Raw genomic sequence first — 13,081 nt, 5'->3', positions numbered from 1 at the left:
CCTCTGGTCTCACTCAACCAAAGGCCTTCGTTTACTTTCTGTTTTCAAATCTAACTCATTATCTAAAGAAAGAAAACTCCCAGCAGCCGATGAACCATATGTGTAACCATGTCCTCTCCTGTCCCACCTCAGGACTTCCCATGCTCCTCTCTGTTAGACAATCCCTGCAATTATTCTAATTAGGCTCTGGCTGAGATGGGTGGGCATGTGGAGCCATCGCTAGGGGAACTTTTCACCAGGTGGTCCCTTCTCTGGTTCACTTTGTTTGAGGGCACAGTGAGCTACACTTACAGGGCGCCGCGTCCCAAATGGCACCCCATTCCCTTTACAGAGCACTACTTTTGATCAGGGCCCATAAGGCTTTGGTCACAGGTAGTGCACTATGTATGGAGTAGGGTGCCATTTGGTACACAAACACATGTTTCAGAGCTGCCTTGTGTCTTTAGTTTCCAAGTCCAGCTCCATCACTCCATTCTGGAGGGGAAAAAACACAGACGAGTCATTATTTCTCTCGCAGCAACTGTGAGCTGACAAGTTGAATGTCCGTCAGTGTAAATTGGCTGTGTGTAACCCCTGGCCTGGCCTGATCGGAGCGGGAGGGGAGCACAGAGCGGAGCGGGACGGGAGCATGGAGCGGAGCGGGACGGGAGCGCGGAGCGGAGCGGGAGGGGAGCGCGGAGCGGAGCGGGAGGGGAGCGCGGAGCGGAGCGGGTGGGGAGCGCGGAGCGGAGCGGGAGGGGAGCGCGGAGCGGAGCGGGAGGGGAGCGCGGAGCGGAGCGGGAGGGGAGCGCGGAGCGGAGCGGGACGGGAGCGCGGAGCGGAGCGGGAGGGGAGCGCGGAGCGGAGCGGGTGGGGAGCGCGGAGCGGAGCGGGAGGGGAGCGCGGAGCGGAGCGGGAGGGGAGCGCGGAGCGGAGCGGGAGGGGAGCGCGGAGCGGAGCGGGACGGGAGCACGGAGCGGAGCGGGAGGGGAGCACGGAGCGGAGCGGGAGGGGAGCACGGAGCGGAGCGGGAGGGGAGCACGGAGCGGAGCCGGAGGGGAGCACGGAGCAGAGCGGGAGGGGAACACGGAGCGGAGCGGGTGGGGAGCACGGAGCGGAGCGGGTGGGGAGCACGGAGCGGAGCGGGAGGGGAGCACGGAGCGGAGCGGGTGGGGAGCACGGAGCGGAGCGGGACGGGAGCACGGAGCGGAGCACAGAGGTGCTAAGGTCCTGGCACACTAACAAGCAGTGGGGAATGTCTGGGGCCGCTGGCATCGACCAGATGCCAGCGGCCACACACTCTATAACTCTCTCTTATTCCTTCTCTTATTCTCTCTCTCTCTTTCTCTTTCTTTCTCTCTCTCATTTGCTCTCTCTTATTCTCTCTCTCTCTTTCTCTTTCTTTCTCTCTCTCATTTGCTCTCTCTTATTCTCTCTCTCTCTTTCTCTTTCTTTCTCTCTCTCATTTGCTCTCTCTTATTCTCTCTCTCTCTTTCTCTTTCTTTCTCTCTCTCATTTGCTCTCTCTTATTCTCTCTCTTATTCTCTCTCTCTCTCTGTCTCTCTCTGTCTCTCTCTCTCTTTCTCTGTCTCTCTTTCTCCTCTATCAATGCGCTCTCTCTCGCTTTCTCAACATGATGAATTGAGGTGAATTTAGTCAAGAAGGGACAAGTGGTTGTAGTTATCCAAGTGCACATGTTCAAATGGATCCGTCTCTTTTCAGATATCCATTATAGCCTCTACAGTCTTATTTTACCAGAACTGCTGGCTCTCTTTCACAGTTGTGAATCTAAGCAGATGGAGACTTGATCTAACACAGTTAGCTGCTAACACTGAAAGATAGGTGAGGATATAACAGACAAATTCAACTACAAAGCCACCATACCATTAGACACTAACATTGTTAACTTGTAATACTTATAATAAAGTCATATTATCAAAATTGATTTCCACATTAATAAATGGACATTTAATTTAGATACACAGCAGCCGATCTTTGAACAGCGTCCTCTTCACCACAATATAATTCACTTTCCCCTGAGGGATGCTTCCTTACTTCATCCAGGACAAAGCAATTTAAGTGCTGTCACAATTAAACGGTTCAAGTGGCATTTAATTAAATTTAAGAAGTGGGCGATTGCTGGTTAATTAAGGCTGGTGATTGCTCATTAACATGGGAGCATATTTAACTAGATAAGACCAGATATTAATGTACCTCGTTTACTCTTTGTGAAGCGCTGCATGGTCTCTATCAGGTCTAATGAAATGTGATGACCTATCACGGTGGGTGTTGAGCTAATGTTATTGCAGCACCAGACAGTCAGTCACAGGATGTGTCCCAAATGGCACCCTATTACCTATATAGTCTACTGCTTTTAACCAGAAGTAGTACACTATGAAGGGAATAGGGTGTTATGTGGGAGGCACCCGTACGTTTCTGTACAGTGAGCTCTGCTGCTTCTTTGAATAACAGAGTTATCCGAGGATGAAGGAGGAGATGATGTTCATTCGGTACAATACTAGTGAACCCAGGCCAGAGGTGTAACGTAATCAATCTCCTCACACCACTGGAAGGTATAGAACGGCAATCTAGGATATTTGACTGGGAACAAGTCCCTTGATTTAATGACCCATCTTCAGAAAGGAACAGATTGCTTTAGTGAAATGAAATTAATTAGCCCATGTGATTCAGTCAGACGGAGTAAGATTTGCACGTACACTCACTAATTACTATCTCTACGATTAGCCTGATCATTTAGTCTCCAGGCCCAAACAGGTGGTTGGCACAGTACATCCAGTAGTAAGGCTACACACCATTTGCTGATGATTTGTTACCTAGGATGGTTTTACAGCCATAGGAGCTCAGGGAAATACAGTACCAGGGGAGGGCATGAAAAACAGATGTTATTTCATGTATTTGACTGGATGAGGAACCTGCATGACGTCAGGGAGGTATACAGTTGGAAACAGCTTGCTCTTGGAGCTGAACCACTTGGGCTACTGTGCTCCCCTTTACCTCACACATGGCTCTCCCAGACCACTATCCAAGATATCAGGCACTATACTGTTAATACACTCTGAACTGAAGTGCTGTGTTTCAAATTGCACCATTTTCCCTATTTAGTGCACTACTTTTGACCAGGCCCGATAGGGTTGTGCACTATATAGGGAATAGGGTGCCATTTGGGACACAACCCTTCAGTTCATAGAGAACAGCTTTAACAGTCTTGGTGATCAACAGTGACAGCATCAGCTCTGTTCAGAGGGAACATCTTTAACAGTCTTGGTGGTCAACAGTGACAGCATCAGCTCTGTTCAGAGGGAACATCTTTAACAGTCTTGGTGGTCAACAGTGACAGCATCAGCTCTGTTCAGAGGGAACGTCTTTAACAGTCTTGGTGATCAACAGTGACAGCATCAGCTCTGTTCAGAGGGAACATCTTTAACAGTCTTGGTGGTCAACAGTGACAGCATCAGCTCTGTTCAGAGAGAACATCTTTAACAGTCTTGGTGATCAACAGTGACAGCATCAGCTCTGTTCAGAGGGAACGTCTTTAACAGTCTTGGTGATCAACAGTGACAGCATCGGCTCTGTTCAGAGGGAACGTCTTTAACAGTCTTGGTGATCAACAGTGACAGCATCAACTCTGTTCAGAGGGAACGTCTTTAACAGTCTTGGTGATCAACAGTGACAGCATCGGCTCTGTTCAGAGGGAACGTCTTTAACAGTCTTGGTGGTCAACAGTGACAGCATCGGCTCTGTTCAGAGGGAACGTCTTTAACAGTCTTGGTGGTCAACAGTGACAGCATCGGCTCTGTTCAGAGGGAACGTCTTTAACAGTCTTGGTGGTCAACAGTGACAGCATCGGCTCTGTTCAGAGGGAACATCTTTAACAGTCTTGGTGATCAACAGTGACAGCATCGGCTCTGTTCAGAGGGAACATCTTTAACGGTCTTGGTGGTCAACAGTGACAGCATCAGCTCTGTTCAGAGGGAACATCTTTAACAGTCTTGGTGATCAACAGTGACAGCATCAGCTCTGTTCAGAGGGAACATCTTTAACAGTCTTGGTGGTCAACAGTGACAGCATCAGCTCTGTTCAGAGGGAACATCTTTAACAGTCTTGGTGGTCAACAGTGACAGCATCAGCTCTGTTCAGAGGGAGGGAACATCTTTAACAGTCTTGGTGATCAACAGTGACAGCATCAGCTCTGTTCAGAGGGAACATTTTTAACAGTCTTGGTGATCAACAGTGACAGCATCGGCTCCGTTCAGAGGGAACATCTTTAACAGTCTTGGTGATCAACAGTGACAGCATCAACTCTGGGTCTTGGAGAGAAGCATGACAGTGGCAGAAGAAAACACACCCCAGAAGCTAACAGGTATCTGCTCCCGCTGTGCTGTTTTAACACCTTACCTCCCAGATTATTCAGTGGCAGTTAGAGAGAGACAGACAGACAGAAAGAGACAGGATTCTCTCAACGCATTACATTCTCTCAGGCTCCCACTAACAGGCTCCATATGATCCAGAGGACATTACAACTTAATCCATGATAATGTTCATACAGTCTGTGCATGCATGGGGGCGCAGCAAACTCATTTGAATATGTGCATGTGTTATGAAGGTTCTCTATTTGACAATTGAGTATTGATTTCCTGGTAGTTTTAGCCATAGAAACACGAGAAAAAAATTATTTTAGGGTTATTGTGTATATATACTGTATTGTGTATTTATATATACACTGCTCAAAAAAATAAAGGGAACACTTAAACAACACAATGTAACTCCAAGTCAATCACACTTCTGTGATCAAACTGTCCACTTAGGAAGCAACACTGATTGACAATAAATTTCACATGCTGTTGTGCAAATGGAATAGACAACAGGTGGAAATTATAGGCAATTAGCAAGACACCCCCAATAAAGGAGTGGTTCTGCAGATGGTGACCACAGACCACTTCTCAGTTCCTATGCTTCCTGGCTGATGTTTTGGTCACTTTTGAATGCTGGCGGTGCTTTCACTCTAGTGGTAGCATGAGACGGAGTCTACAACCCACACAAGTGGCTCAGGTAGTGCAGCTCATCCAGGATGGCACATCAATGCGAGCTGTGGCAAGAAGGTTTGCTGTGTCTGTCAGCGTAGTGTCCAGAGCATGGAGGCGCTACCAGGAGACAAGCCAGTACATCAGGAGACGTGGAGGAGGTCGTAGGAGGGCAACAACCCAGCAGCAGGACCGCTACCTCCGCCGTTGTGCAAGGAGGAGCAGGAGGAGCACTGCAAAATGACCTCCAGCAGGCCACAAATGTGCATGTGTCTGCTCAAACGGTCAGAAACAGACTCCATGAGGGTGGTATGAGGGCCCGACGTCCACAGGTGGGGGTTGTGCTTACAGCCCAACACCGTGCAGGACGTTTGGCATTTGCCACAGAACACCAAGATTGGCAAATTCGCCACTGGCGCCCTGTGCTCTTCACAGATGAAAGCAGGTTCACACTGAGCACATGTGACAGACGTGACAGAGTCTGGAGACGCCGTGGAGAACGTTCTGCTGCCTGCAACATCCTCCAGCATGACCGGTTTGGCGGTGGGTCAGTCATGGTGTGGGGTGGCATTTCTTTGGGGGGCCGCACAGCCCTCCATGTGCTCGCCAGAGGTAGCCTGACTGCCATTAGGTACCGAGATGAGATCCTCAGACCCCTTGTGAGACCATATGCTGGTGCGGTTGGCCCTGGGTTCCTCCTAATGCAAGACAATGCTAGACCTCATGTGGCTGGAGTGTGTCAGCAGTTCCTGCAAGAGGGAGGCATTGATGCTATGGACTGGCCCGCCCGTTCCCCAGACCTGAATCCAATTGAGCACATCTGGGACATCATGTCTCGCTCCATCCACCAATGCCACGTTGCACCACAGACTGTCCAGGAGTTGGCGGATGCTTTAGTCCAGGTCTGGGAGGAAATCCCTCAGGAGACCATCCGCCACCTCATCAGGAGCATGCCCAGGCGTTGTAGGGAGGTCATACGGGCACTTGGAGGCCACACACACTACTGAGCCTCATTTTGACTTGTTTTAAGGGCATTACATCAAAGTTGGATCAGCCTGTAGTGTGGTTTTCCACTTTAATTTTGAGTGTGACTCCAAATCCAGACCTCCATGGGTTGATAAATTGGATTTCCATTGATTATTTTTGTGTGATTTTGTTGTCAGCACATTCAACTATGTAAAGAAAAAAGTATTTAATAAGATTATTTCTTTCATTCAGATCTAGGATGTGTTGTTTAAGTGTTCCCTTTATTTTTTTGAGCAGTATATATATATATAGGTTCTTAGTATATATATATAGGTTTATATATATATATATATATATATATATATATATATATATATATATATATATATATATATATATATATATAAAGGTTAGTTCATTTAGAGTTATTTTCAGGTGGAATACTGTTTACTACTGATGTTGCATCAAGCATTTTTAATTATCAGTCCAGTTCCTCTTGAAATTCTCCCTTTCCCTCACCAAAGAGTTGGTGTCCATTAGCCTTGTTTAAAGGCCACCCAGCCCCTCTCATCCTCTCCCTCCCTCCTTTTACCCTAGTGGCTGAGCGGTGAGAGTTTAGCTCATCCTCCCGGTGCCTTCTGAAGAGAACGGCTGAAGGACAGAGTCCCCTCCTAAAGCGAATGATTCCCACTGGCCTGGAAGGGCTGCTCTTCTCTCCCCCTAGCATCAGGGTCCCCAGAGAGACTGTGTGCTAGCTATCTGTTTCTTAATTTCACGGTTCGTTTGTGATCACACTGACTCCACCTTACTATGTTGTGTGTGTGTGTGTGTGTGTGTGTGTGTGTGTGTGTGTGTGTGTGTGTGTGTGTGTGTGTGTGTGTGTGTGTGTGTGTGTGTGTGTGTGTGTGTGTGTGTGTGTGTGTGTGTGTGTGTGTGTGTGTGTGTGTGTGTGTGTGTGTGTGTGTGTGTGTGTGTGTGTGTGTGTGTGTGTGTGCTTCTCTTGAACCTGCAGTGAACAACCAGACACAGAGTACCTTATGGGGATATCATCCTGATGGGATAGAACACACCCAAGCACCCAAATTGAAAATGATCAACGGAAGGAGCACCCAGTTATTTCAATTTGCGGTAACTGTGATCATTTTCCAAGGGCATGGAAGCTCACAAGTTAAGCCTAGCAACACACTAGGTATTGTTCTGGTTGATGTAGTAGTATGCAATCATCAAGTTCTCCTTCTACTGAGATATTGTTATGGGTTGGGCTGCAAGACAATAGTAACAATGCAACGATTCATCATCCACAGTTTGTCTTAGCTACTAATTGTATTGGAATCCACATTTGTTTTTACATGATAGTAATTTTATATGTCAGTATGAATATGACAAAAACTGTAAACTCAGGACAAGAAAACAAATGGCATAAAAAGTTGCATGAAACATTTTCAAGTTTACTGCAAAGTCAATAAAACTCTTTCAGTCTGCAATTGAAATAGGTTTTCTAATACCAAGCCAGTGCCATCGGACAATTTCCTTGATCCGGAACAGAATCAAGATTACTGAAGGATCTCAAATATAATGGTTTCAGAGCACAACAAGGTATTTTCATTGTATCACACCACAGTATAAATTGATGGGAACTATCAAATGTGAGCAAAAGCAATCAAGTCACAAATGAAAGCCATACAGTATGTCCTGAAAGAGTGGGGACAACTCCAGATACATTCCTCTTCTGTCTAGCTTTCCACGCCTGCCATGTGGGAATGAATGACTGTAATTTCAGAGAGAGCACGAGAGAGACAGAGAGAGGTGGTGGAGGAAAGAGAGAGGTGGTGGTGGAGGAGAGAGAGAGAGAGAGGTGGAGAGAGAGAGGTGGTGGAGGAGAGAGGTGGAGAGAGAGAGAGAGGGGGAGAAAGAGGTGGAGATAAAGAGATGTGGCGGAGGAGAGATAGAGGTGGTGGAGAGAGAGAGAGAGGTGGTGGAAGAGAGAGAGGTTTGGTGGAGAAGTGGGAGAGAGAGGTGGAAAGAGAGAGAGAGAGAGAGAGGTGGTGGAGGAGAGAGAGAGGTTTGGTGGAGAAGTGGGAGAGAGAGGTGGAGGAGAGAGAGAGGTGGTGGAGGAGAGAGAGAGAGAGGTGGAGAGAGAGAGGTGGTGGAGGAGAGAGGTGGAGAGAGAGAGAGAGAGAGAGGGGGAGAAAGAGGTGGAGATAAAGAGATGTGGCGGAGGAGAGATAGAGGTGGTGGAGAGAGAGAGAGAGGTGGTGGAAGAGAGAGAGGTTTGGTGGAGAAGTGGGAGAGAGAGGTGGAGAGAGAGAGAGAGAGAGAGAGAGAGGTGGTGGAGGAGAGAGAGAGGTTTGGTGGAGAAGTGGGAGAGAGAGGTGGAGGAGAGAGAGAGGTGGTGGAGGAGAGAGAGAGATGGTGGAGGAGAGAGAGAGTTTTGGTGGAGAAGTGGGAGAGAGAGGTGGTGGAGGAGAGAGAGAGGTGGTGGAGGAGAGAGACAGGTTTGGTGGAGAAGTGGGAGAGATAGGTGGTGGAGGAGAGAGAGAGGTGGTGGAGGAGAGAGAGAGGTTTGGTGGAGAAGTGGGGAGAGAGAGGTGGTGGAGGAGAGAGAGAGGTGGTGGAGGAGAGAGAGAGGTGGTGGAGGAGAGAGAAAGATGGTGGAGGAGAGAGAAAGGTTTGGTGGAGAAGTGGGAGAGAGAGGTGGTGGAGGAGAGAGAGAGGTGGTGGAGGAGAGAGACAGGTTTGGTGGAGAAGTGGGAGAGAGAGGTGGTGGAGGAGAGAGAGAGGTTTGGTGGAGAAGTAGGAGAGAGAGGTGGTGGAGGAGAGAGAGAGGTGGTGGAGGAGAGAGAGAGAGAGAGATATGGTGGAGGAGAGAGAGGTTTGGTGGAGAAGAGGAAGAGAGAGGTGGTGGAGGAGAGCGAGAGAGAGAGGTGGTGGAGGAGAGAGAGAGGTGGTGGAGGAGAGAGAGAGATTTGATGGAGAAGTGGGAGAGAGAGGTGGTGGAGGAGAGAGAGAGGTTTGGTGGAGAAGTGGGAGAGAGAGGTGGTGGAGGAGAGAGAGAGAGAGAGGTGGTGGAGGAGAGAGAGAGAGGTGGTGGAGAGAGAGAGAGTTGGTGGAAGAGAGAGAGGTTTGGTGGAGAAGTGGGAGAGAGAGGTGGAGAGAGAGAGAGAGAGAGAGGTGGTGGAGAAGAGAGAGAGGTTTGGTGGAGAAGTGGGAGAGAGGTGGAGGAGAGAGAGGTGGTGGAGGAAAGAGAGGTGGTGGAGGAGAGAGAGAGATGGTGGAGGAGAGAGAGTTTTGGTGGAGAAGTGGGAGAGAGAGGTGGTGGAGGAGAGAGAGAGAAAGGTGTTGGAGGAGAGAGAGAGATGGAGGAGAGAGAGAGGTTTGGTGGAGAAGTGGGAGAGAGAGGTGGTGGAGGAGAGAGAGAGGTGGTGGAGGAGAGAGACAGGTTTGGTGGAGAAGTGGGAGAGAGAGGTGGTGGAGGAGAGAGAGAGGTGGTGGAGGAGAGAGAGAGGTTTGGTGGAGAAGTAGGAGAGAGAGGTGGTGGAGGAGAGAGAGAGGTGGTGGAGGAGAGAGAGAGCTGGTGGAGGAGAGAGAGAGAGAGAGGTGGAGGAGAGAGAGAGGTTTGGTGGAGAAGTGGAAGAGAGAGGTGGTGGAGGAGAGAGAGAGGTGGTGGAGGAGAGAGAGAGGTGGTGGAGGAGAGAGAGAGGTTTGGTGGAGAAGTGGAAGAGAGAGGTGGTGGAGGAGAGAGAGAGGTGGTGGAGGAGAGAGAGAGGTTTGGTGGAGAAGTGGGAGAGAGAGGTGGTGGAGGAGAGAGAGGTGGTGGAGGAGAGAGAGAGGTGGTGGAGGAGAGAGAGAGGTGGTGGAGGAGAGAGAGAGGTGGTGGAGGAGAGAGAGAGGTGGTGGAGGAGAGAGAAAGATGGTGGAGGAGAGAGAAAGGTTTGGTGGAGGAGAGAGAGAGGTTTGGTGGAGAAGTGGAAGAGAGAGGTGGTGGAGGAGAGCGAGAGAGAGAGGTGGTGGAGGAGAGAGAGAGGTTTGGTGGAGGAGAGAGAGATAGATGTGGTGGAGGAGAGAGAGGTGGTGGAGGAGAGAGAGAGGTGGTGGAGGAGAGAGAGAGGTGGTGGAGGAGAGAGAGGTGGTGGAGGAGAGAGAGAGGTGGTGGAGGAGAGAGAGAGGTGGTGGAGGAGAGAGAGGTGGTGGAGGAGAGAGAGAGGTTTGATGGAGAAGTGGGAGAGAGAGGTTTGATGGAGAAGTGGGAGAGAGAGGTGGTGGAGGAGAGAGAGAGGTGGTGGAGGAGAGAGAGAGGTGGTGGAGGAGAGAGAGGTGGTGGAGGAGAGAGAGATAGATGTGGTGGAGGAGAGAGAGGTGGTGGAGGAGAGAGAGGTGGTGGAGGAGAGAGAGAGGTTTGATGGAGAAGTGGGAGAGAGAGGTTTGGTGGAGAAGTGGGAGAGAGAGGTTTGGTGGAGAAGTGGGAGAGAGAGGTTTGGTGGAGGAGAGAGAGATAGATGTGGTGGAGGAGAGAGAGGTGGTGGAGGAGAGAGAGATAGATGTGGTGGAGGAGAGAGAGGTGGTGGAGGAGAGAGAGAGGTTTGGTGGAGGAGAGAGAGATAGATGTGGTGGAGGAGAGAGAGGTGGTGGAGGAGAGAGAGATAGAGGTGGTGGAGGAGAGAGAGGTGGTGGAGGAGAGAGAGGTGGTGGAGGAGAGAGAGATAGAGGTGGTGGAGGAGAGAGAGGTGGTGGAGGAGAGGTGGGCCTTCATATTGGGCCTCACATGGAATAACACTAACATTCTATTAAACCTTGAAATAAGAAAGGCGAGAAGTGATTGAGGAGGAAAAGATCTCTAGGTGTATGTCTTGTTTCCTATATACCTGAGGACAGGAATCAATTACCACCTTCAGTCAGTTATCAAAATCCTTCCAACAACCTTCCAGTGCCATTTTCAGTCTGTTATCAAAATCCTTCCAATGACCTTCCAGTGCCATTTTCAGTCAGTTATCAAAATCCTTCCAATGACCTTCCAGTGCCATTTTCAGTCAGTTATCAAAATCCTTCCAATGAACTTCCAGTGCCATTTTCAGACAGTTATCAAAATCCTTCCAATGAACTTCCAGTGCCATTTTCAGACAGTTATCAAAATCCTCCCAATGACCTTCCAGTGCCATTTTCAGTCAGTTATCAAAATCCTTCCAATGACCTTCAAGTAACATCTCACAAGGGTGCTGTAATCTTTAATTAAGTTTTCCACCTATAGTTTGTCATATTGTAGTGTCTGTATGCAAGGCTGGTTTCCTAAAGTCTTTGTGAATAACACCGGATCTCTGTCCCGCTCCTCTGAGTGTGTGTGTGTGTGTGTGGGGGGGGGGGGGGGGGGTCTTGTCAGGCCCTTTCATCAGCAGCATTAGAGCAGTAAATGGGTGGCCAATGAGAGACGTTATCATACAGCAACAAATGAGCAGTAATCCCCTATTTAAACCAGCCAAGAAAGAGGGAGAGAACAGCCCAAGTCAATAGGAGGTACTGACCGTACGGTGACAATGGAAAAGATCAACTTGATTATGATGAAGGACAGTTAGTGTTTTTTCATAGAAAATTACCTCAGGCACACAGAGGTAGCGTCCCTAATGGTACCCTATTCCCTCGGCTCTGGTCAAAAGTAGTGCACTACGTAGGGAAAAGGGTGCCATTGGGAACGCAGTTAGAATCACATCTACATGACCTCACATATACACACATTTTCCCTAATCCTGAGACTATAAAGATTCAACCCTGAGAAGGATTTAAGGGGATTTCTGCAAGGTAATGTGAATGACTTGATAAACACAATCTGATCACGGTGTGTTTGACCTTTAACCCACATCCACAGAACTGTTTCCATTGGATAATAATCACATTTCTCTCACTCTCTTCGATGGCTTTAGCATTCCACTCAATGTATGTCTGTCTGACTCTCACGTTTAGCAATTCAGCAAGGTTGAAACGACAACATGAGGATGATTTGATTATGATGAGCTTTAGCTCCCTCATGTGGTTACATGAGAGAGAGGTGGTGGAGGAGACGTCATAGTCTTGTGATCAGATAGAACATTAGCTGATGCATAACGAGGAAACCTCATAAGGATCCTCTTTCAATGTGATGGGAGGCAGCTGTCCACCCATACTGAGGATGTTCCATCATTCATGAAAGGGAAGACATTCCTTCACTCTCATAACTACCTCCTGCTCTCTTTAACAGGAGTGAAGTTTGATATAAAGCACCAGTCAGAAGTCTGGACACACCTACTCATTCCAGGGTTTTTATTTATTTTTACGATTTACTACATTGTAGTAAAACTATAAAATAACACACATGGAATCATGTAGAAACGCACAAAGTATTAAACAAATCAAAATATATTTTAGATTTTAGATTCTTTAAAGTAGCCACGCTTTGCCTTGATGACAGCTTTGCAAACTCTTGGCATTCTCTCAACCAGCTTCATGAGGTAGTCACCTGGAATGCATTTCAATTAAGAGGTGTGTCTTGTTAAAAGTTAATTTGTGGAATTTCTTTCCTTCTTAATGCGTTTGAGCCAATCAGTTGTGATGTGACAAGGTAGGGTTGGTACACAGAAGATAGCCCTATTTGGTAAAAGACCAAGTCCATATTATGGCAAGAACAGCTCAAATAAGCAAAGAGAAACGACAGTCCATCATTACTTTAAGACATGAAGGTTAGTCAATCCAGAACATTTCAAGAACGTTGAAAGTTTCTTCAAGTGTAATTGCAAAAACCATCAAGCGCTATGATGAAACTGTCTCTCATGAGGACCGCCACAGGAAAGGAAGACCCAGAGTTACCTCTAATGAACTTATCCTCTGCAGCAGAGTTAACTACACCTCAGATTGCAGCCCAAATAAATGCTTCACGGAGTTCAAGTAACAGACACATCTCAACATCAACTGTTCACAAGAGACTGCGTGAATCAGGCCTTCATGGTCCAATTGCTGCAAAGAAACCACTACTAAAGGACACCAATAAGAAGACGAGACTTGCTTGGGCCAAGAAACACGAGCAATGGACATTAGAGCGGTGGAAATCTGTCCATTGGTCTGATAAATCC

This window comes from Salmo trutta, chromosome 37 (assembly GCF_901001165.1).
Source record: "Salmo trutta chromosome 37, fSalTru1.1, whole genome shotgun sequence".
Classification (NCBI taxonomy): Eukaryota; Metazoa; Chordata; class Actinopteri; order Salmoniformes; family Salmonidae; genus Salmo; species Salmo trutta.
Note: the sequence above shows the minus strand (reverse complement) of the source record.